Source organism: Equus asinus, chromosome 15 (genome assembly GCF_041296235.1).
Source record: "Equus asinus isolate D_3611 breed Donkey chromosome 15, EquAss-T2T_v2, whole genome shotgun sequence".
Lineage (NCBI taxonomy): Eukaryota > Metazoa > Chordata > Mammalia > Perissodactyla > Equidae > Equus > Equus asinus.
The window spans coordinates 39,607,965-39,631,509 of NC_091804.1; the positions used below are offsets into that span (position 1 = coordinate 39,607,965).

At 59.1% G+C, this 23,545-nt stretch overlaps 1 long non-coding RNA gene across 1 annotated transcript; it reads left to right on the plus strand.

Annotated features, from left to right (window-relative positions):
- Nucleotides 1-12,255: 12,255 nt before the first annotated feature.
- LOC139040339 (uncharacterized) lies at nt 12,256-23,331 on the plus strand. The gene is made up of 2 exons (XR_011494680.1): nt 12,256-21,345; nt 21,582-23,331. It is a non-coding gene; the product is annotated as an uncharacterized lncRNA (long non-coding RNA).
- Nucleotides 23,332-23,545: the final 214 nt, after the last annotated feature.

Consider the following 23,545-nt stretch of genomic DNA (forward strand, 5'->3'; position numbering starts at 1 on the left):
GCACTTGCTGACTAAGTGAGCACGTCCCCATCATGGAAGGCCGGGGGAGCTGGCATTCATGGAGCACCTACGACGTGTCAGCCATGTCCACTCTCCCCTTCGGATTATCCTCATCTCACAGCTGGGGAAACTGAGGACCAGAGTAATGACGTGACCCTGCCGAGGCCTCTCCCAGAGGAAGGGGCAGGTCTTGGATCTGAAGCCGAGCCTCAGACCAGGGGAATACTTGCAACCCAAACGCGCAAATCTTGAGGTGTGGTGGGTTCCAGGTCACACGCACCGGTCAAAGCTCACGGCATGCGCTTTACATTGCTGTTCCCACTGGGGATGACTCTGCCCCCGGAGGCCTGTGGAGATGCCCTGGCGCATTCGCGGTTGTCACTCTGCCAGGGGCGGTGCTGCCGGCATCTAGGGGCAGAGGTCAGAGAGGCTGCTAACCCTCCTATGACGGATGACAGCCCCCAAATAAAGAATTCTGCCACCTGAAGTATCAGCAGCACGAAGACTGAGCAACCCGGCCTACGTGGGAGCAGCGTGCTGCACGTCAATCACGCTTCAATAAAGCTGATACTTTAAAAAAGGATTTCTACCCCGAATGGAAGAGGACTCACACCAATCAGAAGGGAAAGAAACCAATCAGTAGAAAATGATGGCCAGATAATTTTAAGAGGCAAATTAACACATGAGAAAATACAAAGAGCCAACGCATAAATGAGAAACAGCTTCCCCTCTCCTAATCAGGGAAATGCAACTTAAAACAAAAGGAATCACTCTTTCCCCCAACACAATGGGAAAACTAAGTTTTAAGTGACAATTCCCTGGCTGGTGAGAGCAGGGAGCAGGCCCTCTCATACACAGGCGGGGGGAGTGCAAACGGGCCGAGGCCTGGCAGGGGTGGGGGGGTCTGGGACCACGCCCCTCACTTCAGGTGGACACACTGTCCACCTGCACTTCCAGTTTTGGAGAAACGCACGTGGCAGAGAGTCCTGCGTGAGGACGTTCACCGAGGCGTTGTCTAGAATGGTGAGGACTTTGGGGGGCAAAGCTAAGTGTCCACGAGTGTGGCATTAGGTAAATGAACTGCGGGACCCGCCCCCCGTGGAATGCCACGCAGCAGACCAAAACGATGATACGGCAAATCTCCAAACGCGCATCATTAGGTGCAAAAAGAAAACCACGTTTACGGCATCTGTGTGTTCAGCTGGCACAGAACAAACCCCAGGCAGATCCACTGGCACCTGCCTGTCATCCATCGCCCCCTCTTCTCACTCATGGGACCCCAATTAATGGGACGGCAATGAGCTCAAACAAAATAATCACAGCTCCGGCTCCCCTTGCAGGCACGGGGCGCCACGGGGTGGCCGTGTGACCCAACTCTGGTCAATGAGATGTGAATAGAAACCTGCCAGCTGGGGCTCTGGGAAGACACCTCGTCCTCAGTCAAAGTGGGCACTCAGCTGGCGCACAGCCTGCCCCGTCCCTGCCTCCTGCCTGGGCTGAGCGTGCAACGCCTGGCAGCGGTGCAGCCCCCTTGAGCCATGAGTTTGAAAGTCACGTGACAAAGTGGGAGACCAGGAAGCTGGTCATTGGTGACGTCCCTGAACAAGTCCGCCAGGCTGGACTTGCCCATCTCTGGACATTTTTTTTACCCAAGAAGAACGGGACCCCCAGCCGGCAGAGCCACTGCAGCCTGTGGCTTGTTGCTTGCAGCCAAACGCCGTCCTGGGGACGTGATAAAGTCACGGGGGAGGGTGTGCTCCGGTCTCTTCAGCAGAACCCTATTCAAGTATTATTTGCATCCTTAGGACTTTTTTTTTTTTTTTTTTTAAAGATTTTATTTTTTCCTTTTTCTCCCCAAAGCCCCCCATACATAGTTGTGTATTCTTCGTTGTGGGTTCCTCTAGTTGTGGCATGTGGGACGCTGCCTCAGTGTGGTCTGACGAGCAGTGCCATGTCCGCGCCCAGGATTCGAACCGACGAAACACTGGGCCGCCTGCAGCGGAGCGCGCGAACTTAACCACTCGGCCACGGGGCCAGCCCCCATCCTTAGGACTTTTTAAAAAACTAAAATGTGAATCAAATACAGCCCGTCTGGCTGGAGTCTGCAGGTCCCTCGACAGTCCTTTTTAGAAAGTGTTTGCCGGCCAGCTTGAGTTCTGCCCCACGCCGAAATGCCCGGGGAGCCGGAGGGGCACACAGGGCCTTCCTGCCCGCCCGCCGGGAGGCTGGCGCTGCCTTCGCAGGGCCTCCGTTCTCCCGAGGAGAGGACTCGGGTGCTGGGTCTGACCCCGGAAGGGAGGCTCAGGGGTCACCCCGCCAGCCCAGCCCGACCCTCCTGACTGGACCCTGGGGCCTCCAGCCCAGATGTGCACAATGCACAGCCCCCCGCCCACCCCCCCCACCCCCCCCCACCCCCCCCGCTGTTTGTCTTCCTCTTCCCAGAAGCAGGGTGAGCCCTTTATCTCGGGCCAAAGTCCCCTGGGGAAGGGGATGGAATGTCACCTGTCACCATGGGGTTGATGACTCACCCCCTACTGGCTGTGGCCACAGCCGGCCTGACCTCTCCCTCTTGCCCCCAGCCCTCCTCGCGGCTGGGGAAGGGCACATCACCCCAAGAATCAGGAGCGGCCACCCTCTCCGGGGTGCTGGCCTGGAACCAGGCTCTGGGAGGTTAAGGATGAAGTGTGGGACTCGGACCCCTGCGTCCAAATCCTGGCTCCGCCTTGTCCTAAGCTGGTGGCCTGGGAAAGTCACGGAGCCCCTGTGATGCCCATTCGAGCACTGGACAGACATTTACGGAGCAAGCGCTAAACCAGACACGGAGGCGCTGGGAGTGGAGGGCGCTGCGGTGCATACTCCAGAAACAGTCCTGCCCTGCGGGGCAGAGCGAGGGGGGCGTCCCAACTGATAACAACAACATCAGTAAGACTGAAAGTTCCCCGTGTCAGCAGGTGGTGGGTACCATGGAGAGAAGGGGGCAGGAGTGCGATGAAGGGCGGTTCGTTCATGGGGACGGAGTGGGCGAGGAAGGTCCTGGGCGAGCAGAGACCTGAGGGAGGCGAGAGAGGGGCCGTGTGGTTATCTGCGGGAAGAGAGTCCCAGGCAGTGGGAATGGCACGTGCAAAGGCCCTGGGCTGCAGCATGGCTGGCGTGTTCGAGGAGCAGGCAGCAGGCCAGCATGGCTGGGGGAGTGGGCAGAGGGGCAGGCAGGGGCCGGCCATGCTGGGTCACTGCCAGGCCTTGTCTTTTCTCTGGGTAACATGGGAGCCACGGGAGGCTGTTGAGCAGAGGAGAGGTGTGACCTGACTTCCTTCGGGGAGGGAGAAACGGCAGAATGGGGGAGAGAGTTTGGAGGACACTGCAATAATGGGTGACTCAGGCTGGGTGGGGCTTTGGGGGGCGTGATCGTGTCTGGGGGCTGACAGATGCACTGTGGGCGAGTGGGGGCTGGAGAAGCAGGAGGCGGTGAGGACAACAAGGTTTCTGGCTGAGGCCCCGAAGGACAGAGCCGGCGCGAGGCACACGGGGAGGAGGGAAGTCAGCTTCTCACCTGCGGGTCTGACGGCTGCCGGGGTGGGGGCGGGGTGCTGAGTGGCAGCTGGATGTTGCATCCTGAGCTCAGGGGAGAGACATCCTGGCAGGAGACGGGTGTTTGGTGAGTTTTAGCCTGGAAATGGCATTTAGAGACTCAGTTTCTTTGTCTGCAAAATGGAGAGTAGACAGTGTCTGCTCTGCAAGGTTGCTGTGCAGCTGGGGAAGCAGCGAGAGGCCCAGGCAGGTGGCAACATGCAGGGAAATGTCAGCTCTGGTAAGTCCACACCCAACCCACTGAGTCCCAACGAGGTCGCTATCACCGTCATCATCTTTGATTTTACATGTAAGGAAATGGAAGCTCAGAGAGGTTCAGTGACTGATCTATGGTCACACAGCCAGCCAAGGACACAGCCAGGATTTAAAGGCTGAATTTACAGTCCTGCTCTTGACCGCCCGCCCTGCTCTCTGCTCTCCCAGCACCAGGCCCTTGAAGCCTGAGCTGACCAGAGGAGGGGAGCTCCCGGTTGGGCAGGGAGATGACCGCAAGTGGAAATGCCTCTAGGGCAAGATGGGACCCGAGCCCGCTCTGCTAGGGGCACCGACTAAATAGAAGGAGGGCCTTTGTGGCAGGGTCGCCGGTGGCTGCAACACACTCAGTGCTAGAGCACCCGGGACCAAACTCAGCTCCGCCCCTCACTAGCTAGGTGACCCTGGAGATCCTTGTGCCTCAGTTTCCCCAATCGTAAAAGGAGATAGAGTTGTTGGGAGGACTGAAAGGGTTGCCCTGTGCAAAGAGCTTAGCGCAGGGCCAGGCCCTTAGCAGCTGCCTAGTAGCGCAGGCTGCTGCCACGGCCGCTCTTGCCCCCCTCGGTTTCCGCTCAACACGCCCTGGGGTCCGGCCGACCCCCTCGTCTCCATCCACCTGCGCTCCTGCGTCCGCCCCGCCTCGGCCGCCGTGAGCTGTGTGTCTCTGGGTCTCTCGCCCTGAGCTTCGTTTCCTCCTGCCCCAAAGTGGGGACGGTGCCGCCTCCTGGGCTGGGGACCTGCGGAGGCCGCGGGTCGCAGCTGCGATCGGCCCAGAGAAGGTGCTCAGTGTGTGAGGACTTCACAGCAGCTGAACCCCAGGCCCCGCCCCCTGCAGGCGGACACGCGGGCCGTGGGGCTGTCTCACCGTGGACGCCGCTCGGAGGTCAGAGGCCCCAGCGCGGACGCTGCTGGAGGAATCTCGCAGGGGTCGTGCAAGGAGCTGGGGGCCGCGAGCGCCCCCCATGAGCTTCCCTCCGCGGAGCAGAGCGGGGGCGCCTGGGGCTGCGGGGTGGGGGGCGGTTGGAAAGGAGGGAAGCTGGTCGTAGGGAGGTTTGCGTCTTGTTTTGGGTGGCTGATTCTCGACGGCACCTGTGAGGACTCGTGAAACCGAACCCAGAAATGTCTGTGTATTTTATTGAACGGTCATTATTTCCCACTTCTTTTAAAAAGCGAAAAAAGCTTCTTGTTGTTGTCATAAGTGTATTATTATTTCTTGATCTGTGGTGTGGCCACCAAGACCCCACAGCCCCTTTCCCCTCCCTCTGGGCCTGTCAAGGCCTCTGGCATGGGAGGGAGGCGGCCTGGCGTGGCAGAAGGAGCCCTGGGACCCAGGACACCAGGCCTGCCTCTTCCCTGCTGTCCCCCCGCGGGTCACTTAAGCCTCGGGTTCCTCCTCTGTTAAGCGGGGCTGACGCTGGTCCCTGCCCACGAGACTGTTCCAGGAGTCAGAGAGACGAGCAGGGTGGAGGCCGTGGACGCCAGAGGCTCAAGAAAGCGAATAAGAAACAAAGAGCCAAGCTGGGAGCGCCAGGGCAGGTCGAGAGCAGGGGTCTGCAGCCAGACCGCTGGGCACCAAACCCTGCTCCTTGGGCCAGTCCCCGAGCCTCTCTGTGCCTCTGTTTCTTTGTTTGTAACACAAGGTGAGAACACTGGCCAGCAGGGCTCTGTTGAGGGTTGAGCGAGGTGACGTGGTGAGTGAGACCGTGCCTGGCACCGGCGAGACTCCATGCCTGTCAGTCATCCTTGTTCTTGAGGATGGAAGGGAAGGTGCGGGCAACCTCGGGCATGGATTCAGGGAGCCCGGTCCCTTGAATCGTGGCCCAGGCCTGGGCCCTGGTGCCCCGGTGGGTGACGGGGTGGCAGCCCAGCCACAGGGGACCTGTGTCAGGGAGCCACCTGGCACGTCCCTGGCCTTCGGGGCAGCCCCATGGCTGGGACAGATTGCTTCCTTCCTCTGTCCCGGGTGCCGGGCGGGCCCAGAAACTGCCTCCGATGGGGAGGAAGTGGGCGGGGGCCCGGGATGAGTGGTGGCCGTGCCGAGGCGGCACTGTGACGGCTGGTGTGGGTGGCCTGCACCGCCGCAGCCTCACCTGGCCCTGACCCCAAGTGCCCAGGACCAGTGGCGTGGTAGCCTCCCGGCGTCAGCGTGGAGAGACTCAGGGTGGGCAGGAGTGAGGGCCGGTGGTCTGTCCCCACTCCTCAAAACACAGCTGGGGACCGGCCCCCTGGTCCTTGACCTGCAGGATGGGCAGGCGGTGTGTGTGGCCCAGAAGGCGTGGGGCACACAGTCCGTGCACATGGGGCGACAGCGTGTCTGAGAACGTGTGAGAGTGTGAGTGTGTGGCTCTAGGAAGGTGAGTGAGCGTGCGGATGCCTGTGCGCGTGTGTGACGAGAGTGTGTGGGTGTGAGCGGGTGGGTGCTGTGTGTGCGGGAGCCTGGGCAGGGAGCCGTGTGCACAGTTGTGTGTGCAGACATGTCTGAGCGTGTGAGCGAGTGTCGTGTGAGTGACTAAGTGAGTATGTTTAACTGTGTGCCTGTGAGTGTGTCCCTGGTCTGAGCGTGAGTGTGGGAGCGTGTGTGTCGCTGACTGTGTGAGTGTGCACACTGCCGTGAAAACTTCTGCCAGGACACCCCTGCCTGCAGAGTGTGGCCACCTGCACGAGAACGTCCACGGCCAGGCAGGCCCGGCCGGGTGGGCGTTTGGCATCTTAGCTAAAGTGGCCGAGGGGCTCCAGGAGCAGCGGGGACCTCCAGACGGCACTGGCCGGTCAGGACACGCGCCTGCTGCAGACACCAGGGCCACGAAGCAGCTCAGGTGACCCCAGCTTCTGACCCACCAGCAGCATCCAGGAAGGGCCCAACCCGGGGCAGCCCCCAAACCACACCAGCAAAGGGTCAGCCTCTTCATCAGTCAATAATAATAGCAAACATTCATTCATTCATTCGCCAATGCATCCTGAGCACCTAGGGTGTCACAGGCACAGTTCCCCACACGGGGCATGCAGCCGAGAACGAGACGGACAAAAATCCCTTTACTGATGGCTTGGTCCACACTGGTGGGACCAAGCAGACAATAAAATAGGTGAGCAGCAGATGGAGAGGGTTAATTGGCGGTGAGGGCTGCGCATATAAGTAAAGCAGGGGAGGTAGACAGAGCAGCAGGTGAGTGTGCTGTCGTAAAAAGGTTGGTCAGCTGAGACTGCAATGCGAAGGTGACATTTGAGCGAAGATCTGAAGGAGGTGAGGGATGAGTAGTATGGATATCTAGGGGAAGAGCGTTCCAGCAGAGGGCACAGCAAGTGCAAAGGTCCTGGGGCGAGCACATGCCTGGCTTCTTCAAGGAAGAGAAAAGTGCCCATGCGGATTTGATGTTTTGTGTCTGTGTGTTTTTATAACTGATTATACAAGCAAAGAGCGCTCATGGAAGGACTGAACGATAGAGACAATAAAGGAGAAACTGAAAATCCCCAGTAACTGGAGTCGGGGAGGGGGGACGGGATAAGGATCAGGTGTCTGTTGTACAGCTCACTCCACAATCAAAGCGATCTTCCGTTTGACAAGGCAGCATCAAAATGGTGCAGCTGCGCCCGAAACTCCACACAGCAGCAGAAGGCCGGCTTTGTGGCCCCAGCCCAGCCCTGAGCCCAGCCAGCGCGCAGTAGGTGCTTGCAGAAGGGGTCTGCCTTACTTGGCCTCCCAGTTCCCTGAGGGCTGACGGGGAGAGGGACAATGGGTGCCACCCCTCCCCTCCCCCCGTAGAGGCAGCCCCCGGTCCCCGCGGCCCCAGAACCACAGCGTCGCCTCCTCCCCCGCCTGCTTTTATGAGCTGCGAGGAAGCCCTGTCCCCGTTGCACAATGGCCCTTAATTGCCGCTTCCTCCCGGTTATGAGTTATGTCACCAACTCTCTGCTCACGTTATTGACTCGCCGGGGCCTTATCGCCTGGAGCCCCGCCAGCGGCCGGCCTGACCTACTTTCCCACCGGATTTCAAAACGCCTCCTCATCCTCTCGCTGGCCTTCTCCTGAGGAGGGTTCATTGCGCCCAGAAACTCGCCGCTAAAAATAAAAACTAGACCGAGCTGGGGGGAGGGGCCCGCGAAGGCCCGAGGTGGAGGGCAGCCCCCCTAGACGGTGGCCAAACTCCTCGCCATCTAGAAGCTTCCTTGGCAGCCTGTCCGCAGGGCGCAGGGTTCCGGGCAGCACAGCCTGTGCACGAGCCACGGTCAAGGGCCCCCCGGCCAGTTGGATCCGAGCCCCTGGTCTCTCGTTGTGGACGGGAGGACTGACTTGGGACTCAGGCCAGCCTGGTTCAGATCCTGGCTCTGCCGCTGACCAGCGCATTCATTCATTCATTCATTCATTCATTCATTCCCTCACCTGGTGGGTATTCACTGAGCATCTCCTGCAAGCCGGCACCGTGCTGGGTGCTGGGGAAACATCTGAATGAGGTGGAGGCCGTCCCTGCCCTCGGAGAGCTTGTCACGCAGTGGGCAGAGGTGGCACGAACACGGGATGCTGCAGTGACAGCCACGAAATAAGACCCTGAGGGGAGCTAGGCGGAGACAGAAGCGCCATCAGCCGGGACAGCCAGGGAGGTCTCTCCGAGGAGGGGCCTTTAAGCTGAGGCCTGACTGATGGGAAATACCAAGCCTGGGAAGCGGTGTCAGCTGAGACTGAGGCAAGCAGCAGCCCGGGGGGACAAGACACAGGGGCGCTTGGTCTCGGGCTCGTTCCATAACATGAGAGCGAGCGCCTCCTTAAAGTGTTAATCCTGGGCAGCTCGCCTCACCCTGGTCCCAGACCTGCTGCAGAGGAAAAGAATCCAGGTAGCAGAGCAGGTGCAAAGGCCCTGAGGTAGGGAAGGAGGCTGGTGTGACAGGCAGAGAGAGCCAGGGGAAGAATTGGGAAGGGAGATGAGTCAGAGAGGTGTGGGGGACAGACCACCGAGGCCTCCAAGGCCGTGGGGAGGATTTGGTGAGAGACAGGGACGTATGCTGAAGGTAGAGGCGACCTGGTCTTTGAGGGTGAGCTGACATTTGCGGGGGAGCAATCAGGACCGGCAAGTGCTCTGTCTCCCTGATCTTTTTTTCTTCATCTGGGAAGTGGGGCCAGCAGCCCCCCTCTGCAGACACTGCGTCACACTCAGCTCAGAGCCCGGCACCTGACAGCCCAGCCAGGCACAGTGACCCACCTGGAGTCGCCCAGTAGGTTAGTGGCCCAGCCTGCATGAGAAACCGACCCTGTGCTCCAGGACGCGCCGCGGTGGCAGGGCTGGGCCTTGGCACCCTGCTCCCCAGAAACGCCACCTCCCAGCCACGTGGGCCCCGACGCCGAGGGGGAGCTTCTCCTTCTGAATCGTGCTGGTGGGGGCTGTTTATCTAACTCAGCTCAATCTGAGGCCCGGGCCTGTAAACGTATCCTTTTAATTATCACACAAACGGGACACGTTCATGGAATAGAAATGTGAAAACGCAAATGAGCAAAAAAGAAATAAATGAGGCAAAAAAGGCAGAGAGAGAAAAAGAGGGAGAGAGAGCGAGAACAGCCGGGGCCTCGATGAGCCCGCGAGCCGGACGTGAGCCCCCCTTGCTGAGCTCTGGGACACGGCGGAGGGCTGGAAGTAGCCGGGGCATCCGAAAACAGGGGTCTTTCTAGCGGAATAAATGAGACAATGTTCCAATATCGCACGGCCACTGAAGTGCTGGACGCCGACCTCTGAGCCCAATTTGGAAAAACCGCCAGGATGTAATGTTCACACAGAAAAACAAGATTCAAACCCGCGATTATCGGATGCTACAGTTTGTGCGTGTGTGTCGTAAGGAAGGACACGGACCCATTTGCTGCGAGACGCACAGACCATCTCTGGGGGAGACCGAGGCTCGAGAGCAGCCGCCGCTGCACGGGGAGCGACAGAGCTGGCCGAGAGGTGACTCCCGGCTGCCCGTCCTTTGGCGGCGCTGGGAGGCCCTGGTTGTCGTTTTGCCGAGTGCCTACCCGTCTCCATGAAACGTTTTAGCGGCGGTTAAAAGACCAGAGGCTCTCATCTTCTCAGAGGTGTTTCCCACAGCCCTCGGGAGAAACGAGGCGGGTGTTTCTAACAGTCCCCGGCAGGCCCGGGACGGCGGCGAGGTGCCTGGGCGGGGGCCGCGGGGCAGGCTGCTGGCCTCCTGACCCCCTCGCTTGGAGAAGCTCCCCTTTTATCTTTTTTTATAGGTTAGACGACAAGTCAAGGTTCCGCTGTGAAAGGGTTTTGCCTACCTTGAAATGAAATGTTTGAAAGGCTTTGATCTTAAATAATCACATTCTACTGATGGGGAGACAGGGGCCCAGAAAGGAGTGAAAAAGATGGCCCCCGAGACGAGCAGCCCCAGCTCCGGCTGAGCCCCTTGGGTGGCAGACTCGCCTCCTTCACCCTCAGCTTCCTCCCTGGGAAACAAATGTGTCTATTAGTCAGGACTCCTCAGAGAGGCCTAAAGTGGAGGCAGACGCGAGTCCTTCTGGTCCCGGCAGACAGACACACAGGAAATCACATCTGATCTCCCAGGAGAGCGAGGGTGGTGCCCTGCCCGCATCGCACTCAAGTCCGGGATCAGGCACATCCCAGTTGATCAGCAGTCAACACACTGCACCACTGAGGTGTTCACGAGGGTGCGTCCACTGCAAGGACAGGAAAACCCACCCCGAATGGCTTAACCATTCAGGAAACGCATCTCCTCACACAGTCAGGAAACCAGAAGCAATGCAGTGGGTCCGTCAGGCGTGTGGTCAGCCACAAAAGACACAAAACCTGACCACTGGTGGGTTTCCAGTGCCTCCTGTTACTAGAAATCCGGGGTCGGCATCCAGGGCTGGTGGGACGGCTCAGTGCTGCCAGCGGGGGCCCAGGCTCTTTCCCTCTTTTTGCTCAGCCATCTTGAACATGTGGCTTTTGTCCTCGTGGTTGGTCACGGCTACAAGATGGGGGCTCCACCTCCAGCTTGTGTCCACGTCACAGGCAGGAAGAAGGGCCAGGGGAGAGTGGCAGGCCCACCATGTCTGTCTCAAGCTTTCCCAGGACCCCATGTGGCAGAGTGGCTTAATTTTCTTGGGTCATCCCTGGACCATGTGGTCACGTCCACCTGTGGGGGAGTCCAGGAGAGTGTGTGCTTTCTGCCGACCCATGATCACCTCAAATAAAACCAGCGTTCTGTAGCCAAGGGGAAAAGGGAGAGTGAGTACTGGCCGGGCACCGAGCAGCATTGGCCACAAGGACTTCAAGCGTTGTTAATTCAAAGACCCAAAGACGTCATCAAGGACACGTGTTTTTTCTCTTTCTTTGCTGTGTGGGCTTCTGTCCTGAGACCTGGCTCACCTCCTCAGGCTGGGGAGGGGCCCCCTCCGTGAGCACATGGGCTGACGCCCCCTCAAATACACGAAGGCCCTCCCGGCCAGGGACAAGAGTGACAAAGGCTGTGGCTGGGCCATCAACAACATCCACCACACCTCCATTAACCAGAGCTTTTTTATCACGTCCTGTCTCTCCTCTTCTCTCCACAGTCTCATTTCCATTCCCACTACGTGTATCGGTCACCTATGCTACAATGATGCTGCGTGACAAGCCACCCCCCACCTCATAGTCTCTCGAATGTGGAGTCATGGCAGATCAGCTGACCTGTGGGCTGGGCTGGGTGGCTCTGCTGATCTCGGCTGGACCCTGTCACACGTCTGCTGCTCAGCTGGAGGTCAGCTGCCCTAGGCTGGCCTGGATGGTGGGCTTGGCCCTGCCCCACGTGTCTCATCTTCTTCTGGGACCTGTAGGCCGTACTGGGCGTGTCTGGTTACAGGGGCGGCAGAGGCACGAGAGCTGGGTGGAAACATGCAGGGTCTCTTAGAGCCTGGTCTCCAGCTGACACACTGTCGCTTTTATCTCATGGTGTTGGTGAAAGCAAGTCACAGGGCTGAACTCAGGCCAAGGGAGGGGAAATAGGCTCCACCCCTTTTGTGGCAGGAACCTGGAGGCCACGTGTCAGGAGGTGTGGACACAGGGAAGGGGAGGGACCCCTGGGCTTCGATGTCACCCCCATTTGCTGGTTATTGTGGCTCTTCGACTTCTCTTTTCCGTCTCATTTATGGATTTCTCTCCTCCGTATTCGAGAGAATATAAGGTGGGGGTGGTTTGTCACGCAGCGTTGCTGTAGCGAAGATGACCGATACACACAGTGAGAATGGAAATGAGACTGTGCTGCATTCAGGATGAAACGTTCTGGTTAATGGAGGTGTGGCGGACGTTGTCGATGGCCCAGCCACAGCCTTTGTCACTCTTGTCTCTGGCTGACAGAGCCTCAGCCATGTGCTCATGGAGGGGCCCCTCCCCAGCCTGAGGGGGTGAGCCACGTCTCAGGACAGAAGCCCCAGGCAGAGGAGAGACATCAAGAGTCCCGAGGGCCCCGTCCTCACCTCCGCTCCTTCTTGGCACACGGCCTCTGACTCAGGGCCATTCTGGGGTCTTCGGTCACCATCTTTGCCCTGATAATCCCCAAGTCTGTATCTCCAGCCGTGGTCTCTCTCCCGAGTCCAGATGCCAACTGGACACGTGTGTTTAGAGATCTCGCAGAACCCACAGCTCTTTCTTCTGCTCTGGTCCTGGAGCCCTCGGCCTCAACCACACCCCAAACTGCCTCCTTCATTCCCACTCTCGTGCGCACCCATCCGTGCAGTCGCTCCATCCAGGAAGCTGGACGTCAGCTCATCCTCTGGTCCCCTTCGTGCCACGCCTGGTACTCACAACGACTGCTTGCTGAGCACTTACCACCCCCTGAACACGGGCAGTGCACTGCGCACGTGTCACCTGATGCCCCCCCCCTCGAGACGTCCCCACGAGGGAGGCACTGGCTCTGCATCGTCTGGAGTCTGCACAGCACCATCCGGCGGCTCACCCGGTGTGCCCCCTGCACTGCAGGCACGTGGCCTCCCTCAGAAGCTGCGGTGATCGATCCCAAAGCCACTGAGCACGGAAGTCCCCAGCTTAAAATCCTTCTGGATCCTCCGTGTCCTCGAGACCTGAGCTAAACCCTTTGATCTGAAGTGGTTGGCCTCAAGATTCCCGCATCTATTCACGCACACACAGGAAATGATTGAGCTTAGTCAACGTGCCAGGCGGTTTCCAGGTATCAGAGAAACACAAAAATCCCCAGGAACTTAGGTCCAGTGACAATAAACAAAAGTATAGATGTCTAACGTGTCACCTAGGGACAAAGAGCTGTGAAGAAAAAGAAAGCAGGGTTAGGGGATGGTTACTCTGGGAAGGAGACACCATTTTGGTAGCCAGCCAGAGGCGGCCTCTCTGACAAGAAGGGAGTAAAGGAGCAGCGAGTGCAAAGGCCCTGGGGCCAAGGCAAAAAGGGCTGGTGGAGTCCAGTGCAAAGAGTGGGAGAGATGAGGGAGGCGAGGGCAGAGGGGACCAGGGGATGATGGGGCAGGCAGAGGCCTGGTAGGCCGCAGTAAAGCCGTGGCTTTGACCCTGAGTGAAGTGGGAGCCACAGGAGGGTTCTGAGCAGAGGAGGGACATGTCCTGACTCAGGTTTTCGCAGGATGCCTCTGGCTGCACATGGACACAGTCTGAGCCGGGGCTGGGCGAGAGCAGGAAGCTGGTTTGCAGGCTTCACGACGCAGGTCGGAGAGGGCATCCAGGTGTTTGAACGACATTCTCAAGAAGCACAGGAAAACCAAGCAGCACTTTCGGGTTAACTCAGAATCGACCAGAAGATGGACGGAACCGCAGTGACCCGGCCCCAGGCGCCCGGCCGCCAGCCCCTCCTGCAGGAGCCGCAGATGCTGTGGCCGGGGCTGTGCAGCCGCAGCTTTCCTCCATGCCATTGCCGGTAGTTCTGGACTGCACCGCGGAAGCCGTGAGGCTCAGCAGCCCGGCGCGGCCCCGGCCACGCTGACGGCTCTGAACCCGAGAACAAACCCGGACGCTCCTGATTCTGCGAAAACAAGCCCCGTGTCGTCGCAGGCCACATCCCCCAGCACCAAGCCCCCTTATCTCGCCGCACAGTCCTTCAAAGGAAAACACGACGTATTTGTGTCTGCGGTTTGGGTTCCCAAAACCAGTGACATCAGATAAGTGTGATGTTCAAAAAAGCGAACGACATCACAGAGAGGAAAAAACATAACCAGAAAGAAGCGGCTGGTCTGAGCCTCGGCCTCCTCCAGCCGGGGGAGGGACACGGAGGTCCGGCGGGGGACGTGCTGCCCCCTCCCGAGCTGGCTCCAATCTCAGCCTCGTGTGCGGCCATCTCTGAGCCTTAAAAATCTGCCCCACAAATGGAAACGACCATCTCCACCTCCCAGGGCTGCCACCGAAAGCGATCGGATGCAAATGCCAATGGCGGCTAATCTTTGCATCAATCACGCCCCGTGGGCCACTGTCGCAGGGCAATCTTCACCCTCACGTGGGGTGGCTCCGAAGATCCTCTCTGGTTTACAGACGGGGAAACTGAGGCTGGGAATAGGAAAAGAAGGTGGTTATAAAACACTATGGGGCCCCTTTTGTTTTTCAGAAAATGCAGACATGTAAAATACAAGTTAAATAAATTAAAAACCATATAAATATAAAAATACACCCAGGCGGAAAAGTTTGGCAGGATATATGCCCAGATGGCACAGTGGTTTTCCTGGGTGTCACAGCTGTCGCTGAGGCTGTGATTTCACGACCGTCTCTTTCCCATCATTCAGGGCTCCGCAGACCGTCCCCTCCACTGACAGGCCCCTCCAGGCCCCTGTCTTCGGTGGCCCTCCACCCCTCTGCGCCGTCACCTCGCTTCATCGCTTCACGCACCATTGCCACTGGACTGTACCTCAGTTTTTCATCTGTTTCTGGGTTTCTCGCCTGCATTCCCGCTAGAGTGTAAGACCAGCAAGGCAGCCCCGTCCCCGCGGCCCCGTCGCCAGCTCCTTGAGCCGTGCCCGGCACGGGTGGGCCTCACGAGAGAGTCCTTGACGAACTGACTGTGTTTTCTTCTTATTTTCTTATTTGCTTTTTAAAAAGCAAACCATATGTGTTATTTTTAATTGTTGTATTAAGTGCTGGTCAAAAGTGAGCAGGCTGGAGCCTCCACAGGAAGACGTGGCCTCCGCGGGCTTATCGGGCCAGGAGCGGAGGGAGCGGGGACCCTGCTTAGCACAGAGCGGGCCAGGCGGCCAACACCCCGGGGCGCCTCAGCCCAGCCCGCCCTGAGTTCTCTGGGCCTGGAGATGTCCCCGCCTGGGACAGGGTTATCTTTGAATGACAGCTTGTTCAGTCTCCCCCACGGGGCGGTGCCGCCCTGAATCTCAGGGGCAACGGGGAACCCCCGAGCCAAACGCAGCCCCCAGGAGGTGTGACTTGGCCCATGCAGTTCCAACAGCCTGGAATTTCACCATCGTTTAAAAATCAACTTGGGAAGAAAATGAAAATATCTTCCCCAAGGGCACAAAGTAAGAGAAGAATAAATAAACGGGAAGACGTCGCATCCTTGAAATGACAGTTCTGCCAGCACTGTAAACTTAATGCAATTTAAGGAGTGGCCCGCAGCATTTTTTAATTGAATAAAATAATCTTGGAGTTTACAAAGAAAAGCAGGAAACAGAAGAATGCTGAGACGGACTCTGACAAAAGGGGTATTTCAACTCACTGGGAAAACGGGATATTTAGTGCAGGATGCCAGCATAACACTTTATCAATTTATTTTATTTATCACTAAAATAAAAATAGACTCTTATCTTCCACTATATAAAAAAAAATCCAGAGAGTTTACATAAAACATCTGGAGTTCTGGCTGGCCTGAAGACTCTGGCCACACGAGGCCCTTGTTTTCCCAAGGCAGCCATGGGCTGGCGCTGAGTCGAAACTGGGGGGCTTTCCAATTCACCGCAGTCCTCACCACCCCCTACTGCCTCCCGCCTGGCTGCCTTCCGTCTTCTGTGTGCCTTGTCTGGGCCCCGGAGTCGCCGGAGTTTGTAGCCCCTGAACTCAGAGCTGGCACCGTGCAGACTCGGGGAGACTGAAGCTGGACTTCCCCTCTTCACCACCTTTATGCTCATTTTGTTTTTTTTGGTGGAAATACAAATTTGGAGGGGATTGTGGCTTGAGGAATGGTTAAGAGTGTGGACACAGGAGTCAGAGAGCCTCGAGCCACCTCTGAAGAATGGCTTCCCCTCTCAGTGCCTCAGTTTCCTCCTCTGCCAATGGGAGTAGTGAGAGCTGCCGCTCCTCATTTGCAGGAGTCTGTGAGTTGTTCCCGTGAATGCTGGGCCCACGGCTCAGGGCAGGGTCATGCCAGGAAAACCGCCCTGGGATGACCAAAACCCTCCCTTCCAGATTTAGGGTTTTCAGTTCCCGGGCTTCTAAGGGAGCGAAGGGAAGAGGAAGAAAAGGAGGGAGGAGGTGGGCAGAGCAGAGGACCTGCCTCTGCCAGAAAGGAGGAAGAAGTGGACTGACAGGCCTGGCCTGCTTGGATTCCGCGGCCTGCCCCGAGAGCTCGGGGCTGATAAGAACCAGCCAAACTCCAGCTGGGCCGCCCCACCCTCCTCACCAGACCTTCCTGGGCGTCTGGAATCTGGGACCCTGACGCCCACCCGCGCCCTGTGCCCAGCCTCCACCCTGAGTCCCCTGCTCAAGTGCCTTTCCCAGCAGTGGGGACTCGATGGGGAGAAGGATGGGAAGCCTTTCCCGTCATGGGACCCCACACGGGAGACCAGAGAAGGGGCTTGGAAGGGGCCTCTGAACACATTAGTGCCCCGCCCCCCGTCCCGGGAAGGAGCCCTCGAACGGGGCGCTAGGGGCAAACGGAGCCCTCGGGGGCTCACCCTGGGATGAACGGGGTGGATGGAGGGCGAGTTTCCTGGTGAAACAGGAGTGGCTCCCCACCCGCAGGTGGTGGAGACAAGTTACGTGGCACAGGTTCACACGGCGGCTTTGAACTCATCCTGTTCACGGTTGTGCGACTTTGGGCAAGTGGCGTCACCCGTCCAGCTTCAGTTTCCCCATCTGCCCTTGCACCGGCCTCACGGGATTGTTAAGGGTAAATAATCTTGTGCCTATCACGTGCCCAGCACATAGTAGGTCCAATAATTGGGCGCTACTATTGTAAACTGACTTGGGGAGTCCCAGGACAGCGTTGGGCAGAGGACTGAAAAGCGCCTGGATCCGGAGTCCAGAAAAGTGAGGAGGGTCAGTCGTCTGAACTCTCCAGAGGCGCCAAGGGCCACGCGATTGGCGAGGGCGGCCCGGGGCCTGCTGGAAGCCGGAGGAGCTAAGTGCAGGACAGGGTTTGGCACAAAGAGCAGACATTTCCCCTGTTCCCAGGATGCCCGGCGGGGCCCTCGGAGCTTCCCTGGGGCCTGATCAACAGCCAAGGGTGAGGTGCAGGGGGTGGGGCGGACAGTCCCTGCGGCCAGAGGCTCCTTCCCGACTCTGCCCCTTCCTAGCTGCGTGACCTGTGTGTCTTGGCCTCAGTTTCTCCACCTATAAAATGGGGGCCACAGTAACACCAGGCTTATAGGTTTTGAGGATAGAATATATGGCCGTCAGCTGGCACTCAGTGAATGAGCGGAAGTCACAGCCACAGCTGGATTAAGGGGTCGGTGGAGGAGTTGCTGACTGCTCTCGAGTTCTTCCCAGGCACGAACCCACGCCAGCAGCCCATCCACGGCCCCTGGAGGCAGGGGCTCCTCCACCAAGTCCCTGGCCAGAGCAGAGCCGGAACATACCGGGGATTTGTTCAGGAAATGTGTGAATCTGGACGCCCTGTGGGGTGCACAGAGAGGCCAAGTAACTTGTCCAAGGCCACACAGCCTGCTGGCCTGCCTGGAGTCCCAGCTGGAACTGGACCTGAACGGAACTGCCCTCGGTCTGACCTTGCTCTGCCCCTTGGCCTCGCTGATGCCCACTGTCTCCCTCTTGACCACCCCCTCCAGTCTTCCTCCACCTGGCAGAGCGGGCACAGGGAGCTCCCTCAGGCTCCCCCAGGGACGGTCCGGCACCCACTGCCCTCGGCAAGGACACTTCTTCCGCTTCTCCCCACGGCTCAGCGGTCAGGAGCTCACTGTCTCTGGGCCTCGTCTGGCCTCAGATGTGTCCTGTGTGACTTCACATACTGTTTGTGTGTGTGTGCATGTGTGCATGTGTGTAGAGGCCTTTTCCTCATAATTTTGAATCATTTGCCAACATTTACAAATTGGAGGTTTCACATAAAAACCAGGATTTCCAGCTTCCTTTGGAAAGTCGGCAGCTCTGGCCACCCGGGCCCACTTCCCTCTGGTCAGCTGGAGCAGGGTCTGGCCCCTCTGGTCCCCGTGTCCCAGCCCGGCCCGCCTCACTCATCTCTGGGGACCTCCTCGCATAGAGGCCGCAGGCCACCCGCTGTCCCGGCCGCGCTGGCTCCTCTGTGTTCTCGCTCCTGCCGCCTGGGGTGCCCTCGGGGAAGCCGGAGGGCTGGGCGGGAGCCGGGCTTTCGGTTCATGGCAGGCAAAACGATGGCTTCCCAGAGAGGTCCACCACTCAGTCCCCAGAACCTGTGAGTATGTCACCTTATGTGGCAAAAGGGACTTTGCAGATGTGATCAAGTGAAGGGTCTCGAGATGGGAAGTTACCCAGGACTATCGGGGTGCCCCCTGTCATCACAGGCCCTGACGAGATGGAGGCCGGAGGGTCGGAGGCAGAGGAGATGTGAGGATGGAGGCGGAGGCTGCGGTGACGGGAGCCCAGGAAGGTGGGGGCATCTCAGAGCTGGAAAAGGCAGGGACTGGGCCCCCGGCGGGAGCTTGGGCCTGCGGACGCTCCGATTTCAGCCTCGTGAGACCCACTGGAACTGTCACAGAGTACACCTGTGCTGTTTCAGCCACTACATTTGACATAATTTGTTGTAGCAGCTACGGGACCCTTAGAACAGGGTTTGCATCCGGCTTGGCCACTGAACCGGCCACGTGCCCCGGGGCAGGCAACACGTCGCTGAGCGGGGGTTTCCCGTCTGAAAAGGGGCGACACGGAGCCCCTCTGGGGCCTTCGTGAGTTAGGTCAACGACGCGGTGAGCACAGAGGCCACGACTGGTGTCACCCTTGTGTCCCTCTCAGTGTCATTGAAACCAACTCAGAGCAGGTTTAAAACCTGCCCGCGGCTGCCCAGCCCTCCAGGATAAGAGCCCCAACCTCTCACTACGGCCCTGCGGGGTCCGCCCTCCCGCTAACCACAGTGCCGACGCCGAGAAGCATTCACCACGTGCCAGACGCCGGGCTAAGTGCTGACCACGTACACAGTGAATTCATTTTGTGCTCACAGCAACCCTCTCATTTTTCCCATTTTTCAGATGGGGAAACTGAGGCCCAGAGGATTAAATCACTTGCCCGGGGTCCCTTGGAAGGATGGTGGCTAAGCCGGGATTGGAATCCACATATTTGGGCCTCGGGCGCCAGCCACTGGGCTGGGCTGCCTCTGCATAGGAACAGCCAAGGGAACAGCACTGCGGGCCCCAGAGTGCAGCCCGAGACTCAGTGTCACGGCGTCCCCTCCACCCCTCGCCTGTCCCGGGTGGGCTCCTGGCCTCGAGGCCCCGAGGGTCGCGGCTCCTGGTTCAGGGCTGTGTGAACCCACGGGTGTGCCTGCTCCGTGAACAGTTTCCAGCAGGGGTCCCTCTGTGCCGGGCCCCGGCTTCCAGAGCAAACGCAGACCCTGTCCCCAAGATCCTGAGGACAGACGCGCGCCCGACTGTCAGAGCCAGCGAGGGACAGCAGGGACCGGGGTGGCAGGCTCCCCAAGAAGGGGCAGGCGAGGGAGGCCCCAGAAAGTGTTGCTGTTGGCACAGCCTAAAGACCGGGAGATGCTCCAAGTGCTGGACAGTCCGGGAAGGCGCCAGGCGAGGAGTTGTGGGCGGGAGGGCCGCGTGTGGTCAGGCGGCCCAAGTGCTGCGGGGAAGGGCTTGGCCTTCGCTGCCCCGTGGCCTCTGGAAGCTCTCCCCACCTCGCCCGGCCTCAGCGTCCTCATCTGCAAAATGGGGACAATGACGGTTCCCGTCTCCTAGGGTTGTCCTGAGGACTCAGGGCATCAACATGTGGGAAGAACAGAGCCTGGCGTGGGGACGGCTGGGAGGCCACTCGACACTGCAGGATCCTTACAAACAAGCAGCATCCAGTCGCCCGGACTACTCACTCCTTCCACTGCCAATCAGCTCCCGGGATGTGGGGGCCTGGGGCCTGGGGCCCTCCCATCCACATCCACGGGGCCCCCCGGGCGTGGCAGGTGAGGAATGGCAGTCTGCCGGGATGCCGGGATGTCGCGCCGAGAGGCAGGTGCCTCCAGCATCCCCACCCGGAACCCAGACCAGCACCCGCCCTCCCCCGGCCCCCCAGCGTCAGGAGGTCTCGGCCAGCTTTCCCCCTGCAGACGCCTCCTGTCCTCTGGTGGTGACGTCTGTCCGTCCCTTGCTTCCCTCACTTTCTCCTCGCCTTGACCATGCATGAGCCACACCTGATCCTCCAGTTTCTCTTTTTCAAACGCACCTTCAGACGTGAGAATTCCTAAGCGTTTTTGAACACTTGTTCTGTGCCTGGCTCTTCCATTGTTTCATTCATCCATTTACTCAATAAATAGCCAGTGAGCACCTCCCGTGTGCCTTGGAGGTCATCCGTAAGCCACAGAGGTCCCCGCCCTGGGGGGGCTCATGGCGCACGGGTGAGAGAGGGAGAGGAGCAGATAATAAACCTGCAAAGTCCACCCACTGTGCTTTGCACACAGACTCTCTGAACCACAACCACAGCTCTGTGAAATGTTGGGTCCCATTTTCCAGGTGAGAAAACCGAGGCTCAGAGAGGGGAGGTGACTTGCGCAAAGTCACACAGCTAGGAAATGGCCCAGCCAGGATTCGAACGCACACCAGTCCGACTCCAGCGCCCAGGTGCTTCACCTGCCGGGAGGCTGTGCACCAGGTGAAAGGCTCTGGCCCAGCCCCGCCCACAGCCACCCTCCGCGCCAGCAGCGCATCCCGGAGGCTCTGCCGGGTCCCAGGTCAGGAGCGTTGGTGCCCGGGACCCGGCTCACTCCTCCGAGTCCTCAGGCAGGATGAGCTTGGCCCTCCCTCCCCGCAGCCTCCGACGGGGAAGGCCAAGTACACGGTCACTCTCTGGCCAGAGGCAGCGGGAACAGGACGTCCTGGTCCTCCTGCCCTGGACGTGTCCAGCGAGCTATTTCTGGGCAAGCTTACTGACGGGACGTGGTGCCCGGCTGACTCTGCTTCGGGAGGGAGGCCGGATGGCTCTGCTCTCCCAGCTCCTCGCTGCTCTGCGGCAGCCACCATCCGTGTCCTGTCTACACCCCAGGCCAAGGGGGTAGCGAAAGCTGGCTGACTCTGGGAAAGGCGGGGGTCCCCAGTGGTGTGGACAGATGCTGGAGTCACCTGGACTAAAAATTTCCAAAAATTCAGGAGCCGACTCGAGTCACCGGAGGCAGACCCAGGATGAATACAAGAATAGGCTTTGAGCTCAGACGCAGGTTCGAATCCCAGGGGAGAGGGGTTGCCTTGGGCAAGCCAGGTCACCTTGCGGAGGCTCAGTTTCCCTGTCTGTAAAATGGAGTTGATGACAATCCACACTCACAGCTCCAAGCCTGGCGCAGTGTGAGCGCTCGGTAATTAGTGACAACTTTGCCGACAACGGTGGACAGACGGCGTTTGCTGAGCCGCCACTGGGCTGGATCCCCGATCTGCTTTGTCTCCTCTCGTCCCCCAGGAAGTGCGGGAGGCAGCAAGCGACACCGCCGGAGGCCGTTGTCAGCCCTGGGTACAGGAGATCGGGGCTCAGACAGGCACGGGGCTTGCCCCAGATCACACCGCGATTTTGTGCCAGAAAAACCTGCCTTTGAGCTCAGACCACAAGAGGGGACGGGGCTGCCCTAAGGCCCAGGGCCAGACCCCGCGTGTCCCCTGCCTCTCCCTGGAGGATGGTTGCACGGGTCCCATAAACACCAGAGTCCCTGCCACGCCCTGTTCACCTCGGTCACCCCTCCGTCCCGGGAAGTGACCTCCTGGCCCTTGGCATCATGGGACTCCAGAAACCAAAGGTTCCAGAATATTCTCTTGATCCTCCTCCTTCCCCTCAGGATTACTTTGTTTTCCTGGTTTGGTGGCAAAAAAATCTCCTAGAAACTGGCTGGGCTGACCTGGAGGGGATGGGATGCTGGGGGTCCCGGCGGCAAGAGGAGGGCAGGGGCTCCGACCCCTGTGCCACCTGAGGCCAGAGTGGAGGCGGTGCTTCCGTCTCGAAGTGCCCCCCGCGGCCCGCACCTGCTCGCGGCTCAGCCCGTGCCCCGAGGGGCGCTCCTTCCCCGGCTCCCGGGAGCGGCTCTTCGAAACACCTGCTCGTCTGCCTTTCTGGCCTCCTCTCCCACCCTGGAGCCCCCACACTGTCCTCCGAGAAGGCCCTGCTCACCCCGCGTCCAGGCCTCTGCCCCTGCTGTTCCCCGACCCGCGAGATGCTCCCCTGAGCTTCACGACCCCTTCACTGTGGGGCCGTCCCAGAGCTGCCCCCTGGCCCCAACCAGCGCTGCCCCCGGCCCCCAGCTTGGGGCTGCCGTAGCGACAGAGAGACATTGCTCCAAGAACTACATTGTGCTCCCGACTGCAACTCCCAACGGGCGAGTTGACACCTCCACGTGGGTGCCACACAGACCCTCGAATGCCACCAGCCCGAACCTTTCATGTCCCCTCTTGCAATCCCAGCTCTGCTCACCAGTCTCCTCGTCTCAGGAAACGGAGCCGCCCTTCACGGGAGCTCAGGCCGAGACCCGGGGGTGTATTTGATTCTCTGCATCCCTGCCCCGCACACTGCACTGTCACAGGCCCCGCCGACCCCACTGCCAAATACAGCCCAAACCTATGTCCTTGTCGCCACCTTCACAGCCACCGCTAAGGTGCAGGTGGGCACCATCCTCACCTGCCTGGTCTGTGACAACTGTCTCCTCCCATCTCTCAGCTTCCAGCTCTGCCCCACTCCATCCACAGCAGGAGGAAAGTTTTTAAAAGGCAGATTCAGTCATGTCATTCCCCTGCTCAAAACCCTCTAGGACTCCCTATCCCTCTTACAATAAAAATCCTCCTCCTCACTGTGACTTTTAAGACCTTGTATGATCTGACCTTTGCCCATCTCCCCAACCTCATCCCTACCCGACTTCCCTCACTCACTGTGCTCCTGCCACACTTGCCTCCTCTGTGTTCCTGTCCTAGCCAGCTTGCTCCTGTCCCCAGGAAGAAACTTGCTGTTCCCTTCACCTGAACCTTCTACTACCAGACACCTGTCGGGCTCACTCACCTCATTCAGGCCTCTGCTCAGATGTCAGCTCCCCAGAGAAGACTTCCACGGCCCGTCCATCTAAAGCACTCTCCTCCATCAGCACCTGCGCCCTGCCTCCTTATTTTCCTTCCCCATAGGGGTTACTATTACCCGACGTATTACGTGTTACCAATATATTCATTTTAATCTAGTCGCTGCTAAATGTTTCGTGACTGGCTCTCGGCCGGGGACAGCTCCGAGGTTCACATTCGCCGACCTCTGTGGTGCGAATATTCTCAGCACGGCTTCCCTGACAGTGGAGACAAGAAGGGACGCCCGGTGCCACTTGCGCCATATGACACGCGGGTGTGCGGCATGGTGAGAAACAGCAATAACCTGACTGTTAATCCACATAATTTGATTTT